The sequence below is a fragment of the Pseudophryne corroboree genome, chromosome 1 (genome assembly GCF_028390025.1).
Source record: "Pseudophryne corroboree isolate aPseCor3 chromosome 1, aPseCor3.hap2, whole genome shotgun sequence".
Lineage (NCBI taxonomy): Eukaryota > Metazoa > Chordata > Amphibia > Anura > Myobatrachidae > Pseudophryne > Pseudophryne corroboree.
Genome location: NC_086444.1, coordinates 316,634,936 through 316,653,849, shown reverse-complemented (window position 1 = coordinate 316,653,849; position 18,914 = coordinate 316,634,936). Strand labels below are relative to the sequence as shown.

The window sequence follows — 18,914 nt, the reverse complement described above, 5'->3', positions numbered from 1 at the left end:
TAAAATCTCTGAACCTATACGGGAAAAGGTTCAAATTTAAAGTAGAATCGCCCAGAGCGATCATCGCCAGCCTGGAAGGGGGGGATTTGAGGGTGTATCTAGACATAAAGGCTGCATACCTTCATGTTCCCATTTATCCACCCCATCAGGCGTACCTGACAATTGCGGTACAGGATTGTCATTACCAATTTCAGGGTAATTGGCGGAAATAATGGTGCTCCTACGCAAGCAAGGAGTCACAGTTATCCCATACTTGGACGATCTCCTAATAAGGGCGAGATCAAAAGAGCAGTTGTTGAACAGCGTGTCACTTTCGCTGAAGGTGTCACAGCAACACGGCTGGATTCTCAATTTCCCGAGGTCACAGTTGGTTCCTATAACTCGTCTGCCCTTCTTGGGTATGATTCTGGATACAGACCAGAAATGGGTTTACCTTCAGATAGAGAAGGCCCAGGAACTCATGACACTAGTCAGGGACCTATTGAAACCAAGACAGGTGTCAGTGCATCACTGCACTCGAGTCCTGGGAAAAACATGTCCTTCGGCAGGTTCCATGCGAGGACTTCAAATGGGACCTACTGGACAAGTGGTCCGGGTCACATCTACAGATTCATCAGTTGATCACCCTATCCCCCAGGGCCAGGGTATCTCTCCTGTGGTGGCTGCAGAGTGCTCACCTTCTAGAGGGCCGCAGATTCGGCATTCAGCACTGGATCCTGGTGACCACGGACGCAAGCCTCCGAGGCTGGGGAGCAGTCACACAGGGAAGAAATTTCCAAGGTCTTTGGTCAAGTCAAGAGACTTGTCTTCACCTCAACATATTGGAACTAAGGGCCATATACAAGGCCCTACGTCAAGCGGAGACCTTTCTTCGCGACCAACCGGTTCTGATCCAGTCAGACAACGTCACCGCAGTAGCTCATGTAAACCGCCAAGGCGGCACAAGGAGCAGAGTGGCGATGGCGGAAGCCACCAGAATTCTTCGCTGGGCGGAGAATCATGTAAGAGCACTGTCAACAGTGTTCATTCTGGAAGTGAACAACTGGGAAGCAGACTTCCTCATATTTTCACCAACTTTTTTCCTATTCTCTATCTCCTCTCTGTTTTTCTCAATTTCTTATTTCTTATATAGGTGCACTCTCATTGGTGTACACATAAATCTCTACTACCATACCACGCTGTCAGCGCCCGATCTCGTCCGATCTTGGAAGCTAAACAGCGTTGGGCCAGGTTAATATCAGGAAAGGCGACTACCTGCGAATACCTGGTGTTGTAGAGCAGAAATTAATTTCCTCCTTTATGTGATAAAAAACACCAACAGCAGTATCACCACTAATTTTAATCTGTAATTCTTCATCACAGTGTTTACAATATTTAACAGTTTTTTGACTGACTTATGATGCTTACAAATTTTGCCTGTAAATATGGCATTTGTATGTAATGCAGGTGTACAATCCCTAGAGTGGTGACTGCTGATTACCATTCTAGTTGCTTATAGTTTATTTATTTAGACTTTCCTTATAAAAACTGTGTCTTGACCAACCCCCGTTTCCATTAATACAGAAACCCTGTACTGGTCAGGGGAAATGGGGGTATGACAATTCAATGTCTACAACCTTTCCAAATACTCTTTGAAATAAAGAGACCAGAACAATTTTAATATTTTCTCGAATCTGTAATTTGTTTCATAGATCCTTGGGAAGGGTATCTTCGTTTTAACAATGTTATTAAAAGTTCTGTCTTAAACACTTTCTGAATTGTCACAAATTATCAACTTTTTTTCCTAAGAGTGCGCCCACACAAGAGCCTTCTGTTCTCTCCCATTGTAAGTCCTTTAAGCAGACTTCCTCACCAGACATACGTCCTGGAGAGTGGGGACTTCATCAGGAAGTCTTCGCACAGATTGCAGTTTGGTGGGGACTGCCACAGATAGACATGTTGGCGTCCCGCCTCAACAAAAAGCTGCAGAGTTATTGCGCATGGTCAAGAGACCCTCAGGCAGTAGCGGTAGACGCTCTAGTGACACCGTGGGTGTTCCAGTCAGTCTATGTATTTCCTCCTCTTCCTCTCATACCCAGGGGTTGAGAATAATAAGAAAAAGGAGGAGTGAGAACAATCCTCATTGTTCCAGATTGGCCACGAAGGATCTGGTATCCGGATCTGCAGGAAATGCTTACAGAAGATCCGTGGCCTCTTCCTCTAAGGCAGGACCTGTTGCAACAGGGCCCATGTCTGTTTAGAGACTTACCGCGGCTGCGTTTGACGGCATGGCGGTTGAACGCCGGATCCTAGCGGAAAAAGGCATTCCGGATGAGGTCATTCCTACGCTGATAAAGGCTAGGAAGGACGTGACATCTAAACATTATCACCGTATATGGCGAAAATATGTTTCTTAGTGTGAGGCCAGGAATGCTCCTACGGAAGAATTCCATCTGGGCCGTTTCCTTCACTTCCTACAAACTGGAGTGACTTTGGGCCTAAAACTTAGGCTCCATTAAGGTTCAGATTTTGGCCCTATCCATTTTCTTTCAAAAAGAATTGGCTTCTCTCCCAGAAGTTCAGACTTTTGTGAAGGGAGTGCTGCATTTTCAGACTCCTTTTGTACCTCTGGTGGAGCCCTGGGACCTTAACGTAGTGTTAAGTTTCCTTAAGTCACACTGGTTTGAACCAACTAAAATGGTAGAGTTAAAATATTTCACTTGGAAGGTGATCATGTTATTAGCCTTGGCTTCGGCTAGGCAAGTGTCAGAATTGGCGGCTTTGTCTCATAAAAGCCCCTATCTGGTTTCCATGTTGATAGAGCGGAGTTGCGGACACGTCCTCAATTCCTGCCTAAGGTGGTATCATCCTTTCATATGAACCAGCCTATGGTGGTGCCTGTGGCTACGCGTGACTTGGAGGACTCCAAGTCCCTGGATGTGGTCAGGGCTTTGAAAATTTACGTAGCCAGAACAGCTAGAGTCAGAAAAAAAGAATCACTGTTTGTCCTGTATGCTGCCAACAAGCTTGGCGCTCCTGCTTCAAAGCAGACTATTGCCCGCTGGATTTGTAACACCATTCAGCAGGCTCATTCTATTTTTTTTTTTGCAAGCGCAATTTCAGAATAATTTTATCTATTGTCATTCTACAGCTGGATTGCCGTTGCCTAAATCGGTTAGGGCCCATTCCACTAGGAAGGTGGGCTCTTCTTGGGCGGCTGCCCGAGGGGTCTCGACATTACAGTTGTGCCGAGCTGCTACTTGGTCAGGTTCAAACACTTTTGCTAAGTTCTACAAGTTTGATACCCTGGCTGAGGAGGACCTCATGTTTGCTCAATCGGTGCTGCAGAGTCATCCGCACTCTCCCGCCCGTTTGGAAGCTTTGGTATAATCCCCATGGTCCATACGGAGTCCCCAGCATCCTCTAGGACGTTAGAGAAAATAAGATTTTACTTACCGGTAAATCTATTTCTCGTAGTCCGTAGAGGATGCTGGGCGCCGTCCCAAGTGCGGACTTCTTCTGCAATACTTGTATATAGTTATTGCTTCAATAAGGGTTATGTTATAGTTGCATCAGTCCTGAACTGATGATATGTTGTTTTCATACTGTTAACTGGGTAGTTATCACAAGTTATACGGTGTGATTGATGTGGCTGGTATGAATCTTGCCCTTGGATTAACAAAATCCTTTCCTCGTACTGTCCGTCTCCTCTGGGCACAGTTTCTCTAACTGAGGTCTGGAGGAGGGGCATAGAGGGAGGAGCCAGTGCACACCAGGAACTAAATTCTTTCTTAAAGTGCCCATGTCTCCTGCGGAGCCTGTCTATCCCCATGGTCATCCTCTACGGACTACGAGAAATAGATTTACCGGTAAGTAAAATCTTATTTATTAAACACTAAATTATGGTGCTCTTGTACCTTAATGTACTTATATCCACTGTGCTAGTAGTTCAAGAAAGGCTAAGAAATCAGCCAGTTGCAATTATACGTTAGCAGGGAAAGGGGAAGGGATACTACTGCACTAGCATATTGTAGAAAAGTTCCAAATTAGAACAAAGGAAACCCCTAGTTGTATTCTATATCAGATATATTCGAATTATATAGGGGGGTGCTGCCACTGAATATATTGTTGCCAATATATAGTTATGCAACAAAAAGAAACAGAGAAGAATTGGACTTGAAGTGGCGCACTTTTGGGCTTGTCTACACATAAATGTGCTGGAATTAAGGGCCATATACAACGGCCTGCAACAAGCGGAGAATCTTCTTCGCAACTTACCCATTCTGATCCAGTCAGGCAACGTCACAGCCGTGGCGCATGTAAACCGCCAGGGCGGGACAAGGAGCAGAGCTGCAATGGTAGAAGCCACCAGGATTCTTCGCTGTGGCGGAAAATCATGTATGCGCTCTGTCAGCGGTCTTCATTCCGGGAGTAGACAACTGGGAGGCAGACTTCCTCAGCAGGCACGATCTCCATCCAGGAGAGTGGGGACTTCATCAAGAGGTCTTTGCAGAGGTAACAAGTCGTTGGGGACTTCCTCAAATAGACATGATGGCGTCATGCCTCAACAGAAAGCTTCGGACGTATTGTTCCAGGACGAGGGACCCTCAGGCAGTGGCGGTGGACGCCCTGGTGACACCGTGGGTGTTTCAGTCGGTCTATGTGTTCCCTCCGCTTCCACTTATCTCAAAAATATTGAGAATCATAAGACGAACAAGAGTGCAGACAATACTCATTGTCCCAGATTGGCCTCAAAGGGCCTGGTATTCAGATCTTCTGGAAATGATCACAGAAGATCCGTGGCCTCTTCCTCCCAGGGAGGACCTGTTGCAACAGGGGACCTGACACTGCTCATCCTTGAGATGTTCCTACAGCTTAATTTGAGTCCACCTGTGGTAAATTCAGTTGAATGGACATTATTTTGGAAAGGCACACACCTGTCTATATAAGGTCCCACGCCTTAACAGTGCATGTCTGAGCACAAACCAAGCATGCAGTCAAAGGAATTGTCTGTAGACCTCTGAGACAGGATTGTCTTGTGGCACAAATCTTGGGAAGGGTACAGAAAAATAGCTGCTGCTTTAAAGGTCCCAATGAGCACAGTGGTCTCCATCATCCGTAAATGGAAGAAGTTCGGAACCACCAGTACTCTTCCTAGAGCTGGCCGGCCGTCTAAACTGAGCGATCAAGGGAGAAGGGCCCTAGTCAGGGAGGTGACCAAGAACCCAATGGTCACTCTGTCAGCGCTACAGCATTCCTCTGTGGAGAGAGGAGAACCTTCCAGAAGGACAACCGTCTCTCTGCAGCACTCCACCAATCAGGCCTGTATGGTAGAGTGGCCAGAAGTAAGACACTCCTTAGTAAGAAGCACCTGGCAGCCCGCCTGGGGTTTGCCAAAATGCACCTGAAGGACTCTCAGACCATGAGAAACAAAATTCTCTGGACTGTGAATGGCAGGTGTCATGTTTGGAGGAAACCAGGCACCGCTCATCACCAGGCCAATACCATCCCTACAGTGAAGCATGGTGGTGGCAGCATCATGCTGTGGGGTTGTTTTTCACATGTCCCGCGGGCGGTAGAGAGTGTTCTATCTTCCGCTCAGCATGTAGGACCTGGAGCAGTAATTTCTGCTAATTACTCCTTTACTGCACAGATGGTGGGAGATGGGGCGGAAGGGAGAACACTAAACTGTAGAAGGGAGCATTGGGTTGAATGAAGGGGCCCCAGTACATGACTTACAGGGAGGTAGGGCAGGGTTTAATACACAGGGGAGGGGTGGATAGTGGAGTGGGATTAATATTCATAATTTTCCAGTGGGAGGGCAGATTGTTTGACTGCAAATATCTCCAGTTCTTGGAAATAGATTTCTTAGCTTTCAATTGGATGAAACACTAGAGAGTCTCTCCTTTCAGAAGGTACAGGGAACATGGGGATCAGAGTTCAAGAACTAGAACAATCTGCCGACGAATATATAAAACTGCATACCAGGCATGTGGAGCTGGAGCAGGAACCAGCTGCTGGAAGGCTAATATCTCTGGTTCTGGGCATAGTAGAGTCAAGCTGCCAGTGTCCACCGAAAAGGGAGAGTCCCAGCTTTTGGAATATACCCTCATAAAAACTCTAGGGTAGACAGAGCCCAATATATCTGGCAGGGAAGGGAAATTAACAGACTGGGATAGGGACCACTGCTTAAAAGTCAGATATCTGCGGTTCCCCAGGGCCGATTTTCAAAAATCTGGTACGCCTGGAAAACGGGGACCCTCAGCTATCAGCATAGAGCCCTTAGTCTCTTGGGGCCCTTGGGCAAGTGCCCATACAAATAGCTGACCCTGCTGCCTAGCAGTAAGACCATGGTGTTCGGCAGCATGACGATGCCTCCCACTTTGTCAGGGCTACAGGGAGCACGACTGTGACATGAGATCACATTACGCTTCCTCTCCTGGCGGCCATGGCTGGCACGTAGAGAGGAGCCCATGCACTGGGCTGGGTGCCTTTTCCTGCAGTGTACAGCTGTCTCCCTTCACTCTGCTCGAGTGGCGCATCGGCACTGAGCGGCTTTTGTTTACCACAGGCAGGGCTGCTGGGCAAGTCTCTGGCTTAACTTTGGGGGAAATCAATTTTTTTAGATAATGTGGACACTAATATATATTTCTATTATTATGGACATTACTATATATTTCTATTGTAATGTCGTCACTACTATATATTTCTATTATTACGGGGCATTACTATATATTTCTATTGTAATATGGACACCATTATATATTTCTATTATTACGGGACATTACTGTATATTTCTCTAACGTCCTAAGTGGATGCTGGGGACTCCGTAAGGACCATGGGGAATAGCGGCTCCGCAGGAGACTGGGCACATCTAAAGAAAGCTTTAGGACTATCTGGTGTGCACTGGCTCCTCCCCCTATGACCCTCCTCCAAGCCCCAGTTAGATCTCTGTGCCCGAACGAGAAGGGTGCACACTAGGGGCTCTCCTGAGCTTCTTAGTGAAAGTTTTAGTTTAGGTTTTTTATTTTCAGTGAGACCTGCTGGCAACAGGCTCACTGCATCGAGGGACTATGGGGAGAAGAAGCGAACTCACCTGCGTGCAGAGTGGATTGGGCTTCTTAGGCTACTGGACATTAGCTCCAGAGGGACGATCACAGGCCCAGCTTGGATGGGTCCCAGAGCCGCGCCGCCGGCCCCCTTACAGAGCCAGAAGGCAGAAGAGGTCCGGAAAATCGGCGGCAGAAGACGTCCTGTCTTCAACAAGGTAGCGCACAGCACTGCAGCTGTGCGCCATTGCTCTCAGCACACTTCACACTCCGGTCACTGAGGGTGCAGGGCGCTGGGGGGGGCGCCCTGAGACGCAATAATAATAAACACCTTGGATGGCAAAAAATGCATCACATATAGCTCCTGGGCTATATGGATGCATTTAACCCCTGCCAAAATACATAAAAAAACGGGAGATAAGGCCGCCGATAAGGGGGCGGAGCCTATCTCCTCAGCACACTGGCGCCATTTTCCCTCACAGCTCCGTTGGAGGGAAGCTCCCTGGCTCTCCCCTGCAGTCACTACACTACAGAAAGGGTTAAAAAAGAGAGGGGGGCACAAATTAGGCGCAGTATTAACTATACAGCAGCTATAAGGGGAAAAACACTTATATAAGGTTATCCCTGTATATATATATATATAGCGCTCTGGTGTGTGCTGGCAAACTCTTCCTCTGTCTCCCCAAAGGGCTAGTGGGGTCCTGTCCTCTATCAGAGCATTCCCTGTGTGTGTGCTGTATGTCGGTACTTTTGTGTCGACATGTATGAGGAGAAAAATGATGTGGAGACGGAGCAGATTGCCTGTAATAGTGATGTCACCCCCTAGGGGGTCGACACCTGAGTGGATGAACTGTTGGAAGAAATTACGTGACAGTGTCAGCTCTGTATAAAAGACAGTGGTTGACATGAGACAGCCGGCTACTCAGCTTGTGCCTGTCCAGACGTCTCATAGGCCGTCAGGGGCTCTAAAGCGCCCGTTACCCCAGATGGCAGATATAGACGCCGACACGGATACTGACTCCAGTGTCGACGGTGAAGAGACATATGTGACTTCCAGTAGGGCCACACGTTACATGATTGAGGCAATGAAAAATGTTTTACACATTTCTGATAATACGAGTACCACCAAAAAGGGGTATTATGTTCGGTGAGGAAAAACTACCTGTAGTTTTCCTGAATCTGAGAAATTAAATGAGGTGTGTGATGATGCGTGGGTTTCCCCCGATAACAACTGATAATTTCTAAAATGTTATTGGCATTATATCCTTTCCCGCCAGAGGTTAGGGTGCGTTGGGAAACACCCCCTAGGGTGGATAAAGCGCTCACACGCTTGTAAGGGCTCTATCCTCTCCTGAGATGGCCGCCCTTAAGGATCCTGCTGATAGAAAGCAGGAGGGTATCCTAAAATGTATTTACACACATACTGGTGTTATACTGCGACCAGCAATCGCCTCAGCCTGGATGTGCAGTGCTGGGTTGGCGTGGTCGGATTCCCTGACTGAAAATATTGATACCCTAGATAGGGACAGTATATTTTTGCCTATAGAGCATTTGAAAGATGCATTTCTATATATGCGTGATGCACAGCGGAATATTTGCCGACTGGCATCAAGTCTAAGTGCGTTGTCCTTTTCTACCAGTAGAGGGTTATGGACACGTCAGTGGTCAGGTGATGCGTATTCCAAACGGCATTTGGAAGTATTGCCTTATTAAGGGGAGGAGTTATTTGGGGTCGGTCTTTCAGACCTGGTGGCCACGGCAACAGCTGGGAAATCCACGTTTGTACCCCAGGTCGCCTCTCAACATGAGAAGACGCCGTATTATCAGGCGCAGTCTTTTCGTGGATAAGCGGGCAAAAGGTTCCTCATTTCTGCCCCGTGACAGAGGGAGAGGAAAAAGGCTGCAGAAATCAGCCAGTTCCCAGGAACAGAAACCCTCTCCCGCCTCTGCCAAGCCCTCAGTATACTCTGGGGCTTTACAAGCAGAATCAGGCACGGTGGGGGGCCCGTCTCAATTAATTTCAGCGCGCAGTGGGCTCACTCGCAAGTAGACCCCTGGATCCTTCAGGTGATATCTCAGGGGTACAAATTAGAATTCGAGACGTCTCCCCCTCGCCGTTTCCTAAAGTCGGCTTTACCGATGTTTCCTTCTGACAGGGAGACAGTTTTGGAAGCCATTCACAAGCTGTATTCCCAGCAGGTGATAATCAAGATACCCCTCCTGCAACAGGGAACGGGGTATTATTCCACACTGTTGTGGTACCGAAGCCGGACGGCTCGGTGAGACCGATTCTAAATCTAAAATCTTTGAACACTTACATACAGAGGTTCAAATTCAAGATTGAGTCACTCAGAGCAGTGATTGCGAACCTGGAAGAAGGGGACTACATGATGTCTCGGGACATCAAGGATGCTTACCTTCATGTCAAAATTTACCCTTCTCACCAAGGGTACCTCAGGTTTATGGTACAGAACTGTCACTATCAGTTCAGACGCTGCCGTATGGATGGTCCACGGCACCCCGGGTCTTTACCAAGGTAATGGCCGAAATGATGATATTCCTTCAAAGGAAGGGAATTTTAGTTATCCCTTACTTGGACAATTCCCTGATAAGGGTAAGATCCAGGGAACAGTTGGAGGTCGGTGTAGCACTATCTCAGGTAGTGTTGCTGCAGCACGGTTGGTTTCTCAATATTCCAAAATCGCAGCTGGTTCAGACGACTTGTCTTCTGTTCCTAGGGATGATCCTGGACACAGTCCAGAAAAAGGTGTTTCTCCCGGAGGAGAAAGCCAGGGAGTTATCCGAGCTAGTCAGGAACCTCCTAAAACCGAGCCAAGTCTTAGTGCATCAATGCACAAGGGTTCTGGGTAAAATGGTGGCTTCCTACGAAGCAATCCCATTCGGCAGATTCCACGCAAGAACTTTCCAGTGGGACCTGCTGGACAAATGGTCCGGGTCGCATCTTCAGATGCATCAGCGGATAACCCTGTCACCAAGGACAAGGGGTCCCTCCTGTGGTGGTTGCAGAGTGCTCATCTTCTAGAGGGCCGCAGATTCGGCATTCAGGACTGGGTCCTGGTAACCACGGATGCCAGCCTGCGAGGCTGGGGAGCAGTCACACAGGGAAGGAATATCCAGGACTTATGGTCAAGCCTGGAGACATCACTTCACATAAATATCCTGAAGCTAAGGGACATTTACAATGCTCTAAGCTTAGCAAGACCTCTGCTTCAAGGTCAGCCGGTGTTGATCCAGTCGGACAACATCACGGCAGTCACCCACGTAAACAGACAGGGTGGCACAAGAAGCATGAGGGCAATGGCAGAAGCTGCAAGGATTCTTCGCTGGGCGGAAAATCATGTGATAGCACTGTCAGCAGTATTCATTCCGGGAGTGGATAACTGGGAAGCAGACTTCCTCAGCACGACCTCCACCCGGGAGAGTGGGGAGTTCACCCAGAAGTCTTCCACATGATTATAAACCGTTGGGAAAAACTCGACAGGTATTGCGCCAGGTCCAGGGACCCTCAGGCAATAGCTGTAGACGCTCTGGTAACACCGTGGGTGTACCAGTCAGGGTATGTGTTCCCTCCTCTGCCTCTCATACCCAAGGTACTGAGATTGATAAGATGGAGAGGAGTAAGCACTACATTCGTGGCTCCGGATTGGCCAAGAAGGACTTGGTAAACCGGAACTTCAAGAGATGCTCACGGAGGATCCGTGGCCTTTACCTCTAAGAAGGGACCTGCTCCAGCAAGGACCCTGTCTGTTCCAAGACTTACCGCGGCTGCGTTTGACGGCATGGCGGTTGAACGCCGGATCCTGAAGGAAAAAAGGCATTCCGGATGAAGTCATCCCTATCCTGATCAAAGCCAGGAAGGATGTAACCGCAAAAACATTATCACCGCAATTGGCGAAAATATGTTGCGTGGTGCGAGGCCAGTAAGGCCCGATGGTGGAAATTCAACTGGGTCGATTCCTACATTTCCTGCAAACAGGAGTGTCTATGGGCCTGAAATTGGGGTCCATTAAGGTTCAAATTTCGGCCCTGTCAATTTTCTTCCAAAAAGAACTAGCTTCAGTCCCTGAAGTTCAGACGTTTGTAAAAGGGGTACTGCATATACAGCCTCCTTTTGTGCCTCCAGTGGCACTTTGGGATCTCAATGTAGTTTTGGGTTCCAAAAGTCACATTGGTTTGAACCACTTAAATCTGTGGAGTTAAAATATCTCACATGGAAAGTGGTCATGCTGTTGGCCCTGGCCTGGGCCAGGCGCGTGTCAGAATTGGCGGCTTTATCCTGAAATAGCCCTTATCTGATGTTCCATTCGGACAGGGCGGAATTGAGGACTCGTCCTCAGTTTCTCCCTAAGGTGGTTTCAGCGTTTCACCTGAACCAACCTATTTGTGGTGCCTGCGGCTACTAGGGACTTGGAGGACTCCAAGTTGCTAGACGTTGTCAGGGCCCTGAAAATATATGTTTCCAGGAGGGCTGGAGTCAGGAAATCTGACTCGCTGTTTATCCTGTATGCACCCAACAAGCTGGGTGCTCCTGCTTCTAAGCAGACTATTGCTCGTTGGATTTGTAGTACAATTCAGCTTGCACATTCTGTGGCAGGCCTGCCACAGCCAAAAATCTGTAAATGCCCACTCCACAAGGAAGGTGGGCTCATCTTGGGCGGCTGCCCGAGGGGTCTCGGCTTTACAACTTTGCCGAGCAGCTACTTGGTCAGGAGCAAATACGTTTGTAAAATTCTACAAAATTGATATCCTGGCTGAGGAGGACCTGGAGTTCTCTCATTTGGTGCTGCAGAGTCATCCGCACTCTCCCGCCCGTTTGGGAGCTTTGGTATAATCCCCATGGTCCTTACGGAGTCCCCAGCATCCACTTAGGACGTTAGAGAAAATAAGAATTTACTTACCGATAATTCTATTTCTCATAGTCCGTAGTGGATGCTGGGCGCCCATCCCAAGTGCGGATTGTCTGCAATACTTGTACATAGTTATTGTTACAAAAATCGGGTTATTATTGTTGTGAGCCATCTTTCAGAGGCTCCTCTGTTATCATGCTGTTAACTGGGTTCAGATCACAGGTTATACGGTGTGATTGGTGTGGCTGGTATGAGTCTTACCCGGGATTCAAAATCCTTCCTTATTGTGTACGCTCGTCCGGGTACAGTATCCTAACTGAGGCTTGGAGGAGGGTCATAGGGGGAGGAGCCAGTGCACACCAGATAGTCCTAAAGCTTTCTTTAGATGTGCCCAGTCTCCTGCGGAGCCGCTATTCCCCATGGTCCTTACGGAGTCCCCAGCATCCACTACGGACTATGAGAAATAGAATTATCGGTAAGTAAATTCTTATTTTCTATTGTAATGTCGTCACTACTATATATTTCTATTATTACAGGGCATTACTATATATTTCTATTGAAATGTGGGACACCACTATATATTTCTATTATTACAGGGCATTACTATATATTTCTATTGTAATGTGGGACACTACTATATATTTCTATTATCACGGGGCATTACTATTTATTTCTACTGTAATGTGGACACCACTCTATATATATATATATATATATATATATATATAACTATAGGACACTACTATATGTTTCTTTTATTATGGGGCATTACTATATACGTCTATTGTAATGTGGTCATTATTATATATTTCTATTATTGTGGGGCTTTACTATATATTTCTATCGTACTGTGGTCACTACTATATATTTCTAGTATGGGGCATTACTATATATTTCTATTGTAATGTGGACACTACTATATATGTCTATTATTAAGGGGGCATTACTATGTATTTCTATTGTAATGTGGGAAACTACTATATATTTATATTATTATGGGGCATTACTATATATATTTCTACTGTAATGTGAATACAGGTTGAGTCTCCCTTATCCAAAATGCTTGGGACCAGAGGAATTTTGGATATCGGATTTTTCCGTATTTTGGAATAATTGCATACCATAATGAGATATCATGGTGATGGGACCTAAATTTAAGCACAGAATGCATTTATGTTACATATACACCTTATACACACAGCCTGAAGGTCATTTTAGCCAATATTTTTTATAACTTTGTGCATTAAACAAAGTGTGTCTACATTCACACAATTCATTTATGTTTCATATATACCTTATACACACAGCCTGAAGGTCATTTAATACAATATTTTTAATAACTTTGTGTATTAAACAAAGTTTGTGTACATTGAGACATCAAAAAACAAAGGTTTCACTATCTCACTCTCACTCAAAAAAGTCCGTATTTCGGAATATTCCGTATTTCGGAATATATGGATATGGGATACTCAACCTGTACTACTATGTATTTCTATTATTATGGGGCATTACTATATATTTCTATTGTAATGTGAACACTACTATATATGTCTATTATTACGGGGCATTACTATATATTTCTATTGTTGTAATGTGGTCACTACTATATATTTCTATTATTACGGGGCATTACTATATACTTCTATTGTAATGTGGACACTACTATATATGTCTATTATTATGGGGCATTACTATATATTTCTATTGTTGTAACGTGGAAACTACTATATATTTCTTTTATTAGGGGGCATTACTATATATTTCTATTGTTATGTGGACACTACTATATATGTCTATTATTATGGGGTATTACTATGTATTTCTGTTGTAATGTGGACACTACTATATATTTCTAATATTACGGGGCATTACAATATATTTCTATTGTAATGTGGGACACTACTATATATTTCTATTCTGAGGCATTACTATATACTTCTATTGTAATGTGGTCACTACTATATATTCTATTATTATGGGGCATTACTATATATTTCTATTGTAACGTGGAAACTACTATATATTTATTTTATTATGGGGCATTACTATATATTTCTATTGTTATGTGGACACTACTATATATGTCTATTATTATGGGGTATTAGTATGTATTTCTGTTGTAATGTGGACACTACTATATATTTCTAATATTACGGGGCATTACAATATATTTCTATTGTAATGTGGGACACTACTATATATTTCTATTCTGAGGCATTACTATATACTTCTATTGTAATGTGGTCACTACTATATATTCTATTATTGTGGGGCATTACTATATATTTCTATTGTAATGTGGGACACTACTATATATTTCTATTATACCTGGGGTACTACTACAGTATATATTCCTGTTATAATGGGGGCATTACTAAGTATTTTTATTAATTGGGGGCATTACAATATATTTCTATTATACTGGGGTTATTACTATATATTTCTAGCCTTGCCTCCAGAGTGCAAAGAAAAGGGACTGTGCTGTGTGGCCACACTCCTAGTGTCATGTGGCCATGCCCCCTTATGATACGTGACCATGCCCATTTTTTGCACACTCAGTACCACTAAGAAAATATTTCTACTTGCACCACTGGTATTACCATAGCAATGCCTACTCTGACCCATAGCCAGAGTGCCTCCCTGTACATATATTACTACACACCAGGCACCAGCCCACCCCTATACATATTACACTGCACAGCTGCCCCACTTGTACATATAATACCACACACCAGCCCACCCTTATACATATAACACTACACAGCTGTCACACCTTTACATATAATGCTACACACTAGCCCCCCACTGCACGTATAACATAACACACCTCCCCTTCGTACATATAATACTACACACCAGCCCCCCCACTGTACATATAACATTACACACCTCCCCTCCGTACATATGCACATCCCCCCAAAACCCTTTCCTCTGTACATATAACACAACTATCCCCCCATACATTGAATACTACACACCAGCCCCATCCCCACTGTACATAATGTAAACCATTACACATATGCCCCCAATGTATATATAATACTACACACAAACCCACTGTACTTATAAAACTACTCGCCTGGGTTTACATTTTCAAGTACTTAAGTACTACTCAGTGAGTAGGATGTAACTGTGAACATTTTGAAAGGTAATTAACGGCTTAGCAGCTCTTCCAACACACCCATGAGGTGGCTGCCTAATGTCGTTTTTTTTTTTAATGTGGTGTCGCCAGTAGCCCTAATCCCCAGTTTTCCTTTCTGTTTAGTTATATGGGTTTTTTTTTCTGTGTGGGGTAAATACTAGCTGCTTTTGCATGTAACCCACAAATGTTAGCTTTATTTTTATACTGCAATTTAGATTTCAGCCCACCCAAACCTAAATCTGTCTGAACATGTTACATCTGCCTCACCTGCGATGCAACATGGTTTAGTCCAGTTTCTTGCTTTTTTGCTTTATTTACAAACATGAAGGGCCTGCACAAAAAGTGACGACTGTAATCTTGCCATATCTGATGCGTGTCTAAATTTAAATTTTTACACACATCAATTATGTTCTTATTTATTGTTCAGAAAATAAACTATCACCCAGATTCATCGAGCCTTGGAGAGTTATAAATTGCACGGTGATAAAGATCCAACCAATCAACTCCTAGCTGCCATTTTACAGGATATGTTTGAAAAATAATAGGAGCTGATTGGTTGGTACTTTATCACTGCTCAATTTATCATTCTCCGAGGCTTAATAAATATGGTGTCACGAACCTCGGGCAGCGGCGACCGCGCTTGTCCCTGCGGGTGGCCTGGTCTGCCCGGCGCCTCTCTTCCCCTGTCAGTCTCCGGCTTCAGCGGCGGGTCGGCGCTGCTCTCCGGCGGCTTCCCGGAAGCAAGGGCGCCGCCATCACAAGCAAGGGCAAGGAGGCGGAGCAGGTCTGACGTCACCTGCCTGCTCCGCCAATCAGGCTAGGGCGGGGAATTTAAAATCAGATACCAGGCAGAGATCCGATGCCTGAGTATCTTCGTTTCTCCTGTGGAAGCTATGATCCAGAGCTCCCTCGTCCCTGCAAGCATCCTGTGCTTCCAAGCATCCTGTCCCTGCAAGCATCCTGTGCTTCCAAGCATCCTGTCCCTGCAAGCATCCTGTGCTTCCAAGCATCCTGTCCCTGCAAGCATCCTGTGCTTCCAAGCATCCTGTCCCTGCAAGCATCCTGTGCTTCCAAGCATCCTGTGCCTACAAGCAACCTGTGCTTCCAAGCATCCTGTGCCTACAAGCAACCTGTGCTTCCAAGCATCCTGTGCCTACAAGCACCTCCGTGCCTCCAGTTACCTCCGTGTCTCCAAGCACCTCGTGCCTCCAAGCACCTCCGTGCCTCCAAGCACCTCCGTGCCTCCAAGCACCTCGTGCCTCCAAGCACCTCGTGCCTCCAAGCACCTCCGCGCCTCAAGCACCTCCGTGCCTCCAGTTACCTCCGTGCCTCCAGTTACCTCCGTGCCTCCAGTTACCTCCGTGCCTCCAAGCACCTCCGTGCCTCCAAGCACCTCGTGCCTCCAAGCACCCCGTGCCTCCAAGCACCTCCGCGCCTCAAAGCACCTCCGTGCCTCCAGTTACCTCCGTGTCTCCAAGCACCTCGTGCCTCCAAGCACCTCGTCCCTCCAAACACCTCGGTGTCTCCAAACACCTCCGTGCCTCCAAGCACCTCCGTGCCTCCAAACACCTCCGTGCCTCCAAGGGTCTCCCAGCACTCCCTGTACTCCCAGTACCTCAGTGCCTTCAATACCACAGTGTCTCCAATATCTCAGTACCCCAGCCTTCATTATTTCTACAAGTCTTGTCTTACAGGAGACCTACAAGAATTCCTCTGGGCCTCCCGCCTGCCGTCTTAGTTCTGCATGAGGAAGACCTACATCCGGCCATCTCTACTACGACCCAGTGGCGGTTCCTCTTCCCGGTCATCGGAAGAAGCCCCGAGTCCACAACACTCCCAAACCAGGTCAGTGATAGTATACTCAGGCCTCATGGACTCGGGGGATCGGAACACGGACTCTAGTGCCATCCAGAACCTGGCTTCTCGAGTGCAAAGTCAGGAAGCAGCACAAGGTCAGGTGATGCAGTACCTCCAGCAGTTGTCCGGGCGTCTGGATCAGATTCAGGCGTCTCTGGCCTCAGTAATTCCGGCTCCTGTTCCAGCAGTCGCACCAGTTGCCGTTGCCAGCAATGTTCAACCATCGGCCGGTGTCACTCCACGCCTTCAGTTGCCTACTCCGTCCCGCTATAATGGGAATCCCAAAAATTGTCGTGGTTTCTTGAACCAGTGCGAGGTACATTTCGAGCTACTTGCACACAACTTTCCTACAGACCGGTCCAAGGTAGCATATATTATTTCTCTGTTGGAAGGTTCTGCTTTGGATTGGGTGTCTCCATTATGGGAACGATCTGATCCCATGGTTTCCAACTACACCAACTTCATCTCGTCCTTTCGAAGGATTTTCGACGAGCCCGGCAGAATGACCACTGCTTCTTCCGATTTGCTCCGTGTTCGGCAGGGCGCCCGTTCCGTGGGCCAGTACGTGGTTCATTTCCAGACCATTGCTTCCGAACTACGCTGGAATAATGATGCCCTGAGAGCTGCCTTCTGGAACGGTCTTTCCGACCGGCTGAAAGACGAGCTGGTTACTAGAGATCTGCCGGATCCATTAGAAGATTTGATTTCCCTTTGCGTCAAGGTGGATCTTCGGATGCAGGAGCGTGGAAGAGAACGTAACCGTTCGGATCGTTCCAGGTTCCGGAATCCTACTCCTAGGCCGGTGGCCTCACCTAGCTCAGATGAGCCCATGCAAATTAACCGCTCCCGACTGTCTCCGGAAGAACGACAGCGTCGTCGTGAGGGTAAACTCTGCCTTTACTGTGGAGCCGCAGATCATTTTCTTAAATCTTGTAAAGTCCGTCCGGGAAACGGGCAGACCTAGCTTGTTCCGGAGGAGTCAAGCTGGGAGTTACGACAAAAGCTTCTCCAACTTCGGACTGCTTGCTTCCAGTAACTCTAGTCTCCAATTCAGTCTCCAGGTCTTGTGAAGCCCTATTGGATTCCGGAGCTGCAGGGAACTTCGTTTCTTCCTTCTGTGCCCAAAGTTTGGGTTTAAAGTTACGGCCTATCGAGCGGCCAATTTCACTGACGGCTATCAACGGGACTAGAATTTCCAAAGGTCTCATAATGTGGCGCACGGGGCCAGTTAAGCTGCGGGTCGGGGCTCTACATCAGGAAGATTTGGAACTCTTGGTAATCCCAGAAATGCCCCATGATCTGGTTCTTGGAATGCCTTGGCTGAAAAGTCATAACCCCCACATCGATTGGAAGTCGTCACAAATTCTGTCCTGGAGTTCCTTTTGTCACACTAATTGTCTTACTCCTGTTTGTCCGCTCCGTGTTACCTCCAAAACGGATGAAGAGCACATTCCGGAGGCATATCAAGGGTACAAGGACGTATTTTCGGAACAAGCTGCTGACCTGTTACCACCTCACAGGCCTTGGGACTGCCCTATTGACCTTGTCCCAGGGAAGACGCCACCTCGTGGTCGCACATATCCTCTGTCTCTTCCCGAGACTCAAGCCATGTCGGAGTATATTAAGTCCAATATGCTCAAGGGATTCATTCGCCCCTCTTCCTCCCCTGCTGGTGCAGGCTTCTTTTTCGTGAAGAAAAAGGACGGGGGGTTGAGACCATGCATCGACTACCGCGGCCTAAACGACATTACTATTAAGAATAAATACCCCTTGCCACTAATCACAGAGTTATTTGATAGGGTTCGTGGTGCCCGCATTTTTTCAAAACTCGACTTGAGAGGAGCTTATAATCTTATACGCATCCGAGAGGGGGATGAATGGAAGACTGCCTTTAATACCCGAGATGGGCATTACGAATACTTGGTGATGCCGTTTGGTCTTAGTAATGCTCCCGCGGTTTTCCAGGGATTCGTCAACGAAATCTTTCGTGATATGCTGTATCAGAGCGTTGTGGTATAT

At 46.6% G+C, this 18,914-nt stretch overlaps 1 protein-coding gene and 1 pseudogene across 4 annotated transcripts in view; both read left to right on the top strand.

Annotated features, from left to right (window-relative positions):
* CCDC92 (coiled-coil domain containing 92) overlaps positions 1 to 18,914 on the top strand; it is a 134,220-nt gene that overhangs the window by 108,776 nt on the left and 6,530 nt on the right. The gene's annotated exons all lie outside the window — the stretch shown is intronic.
* On the top strand, positions 1,161 to 1,279 carry LOC134954994 (5S ribosomal RNA; annotated as a pseudogene).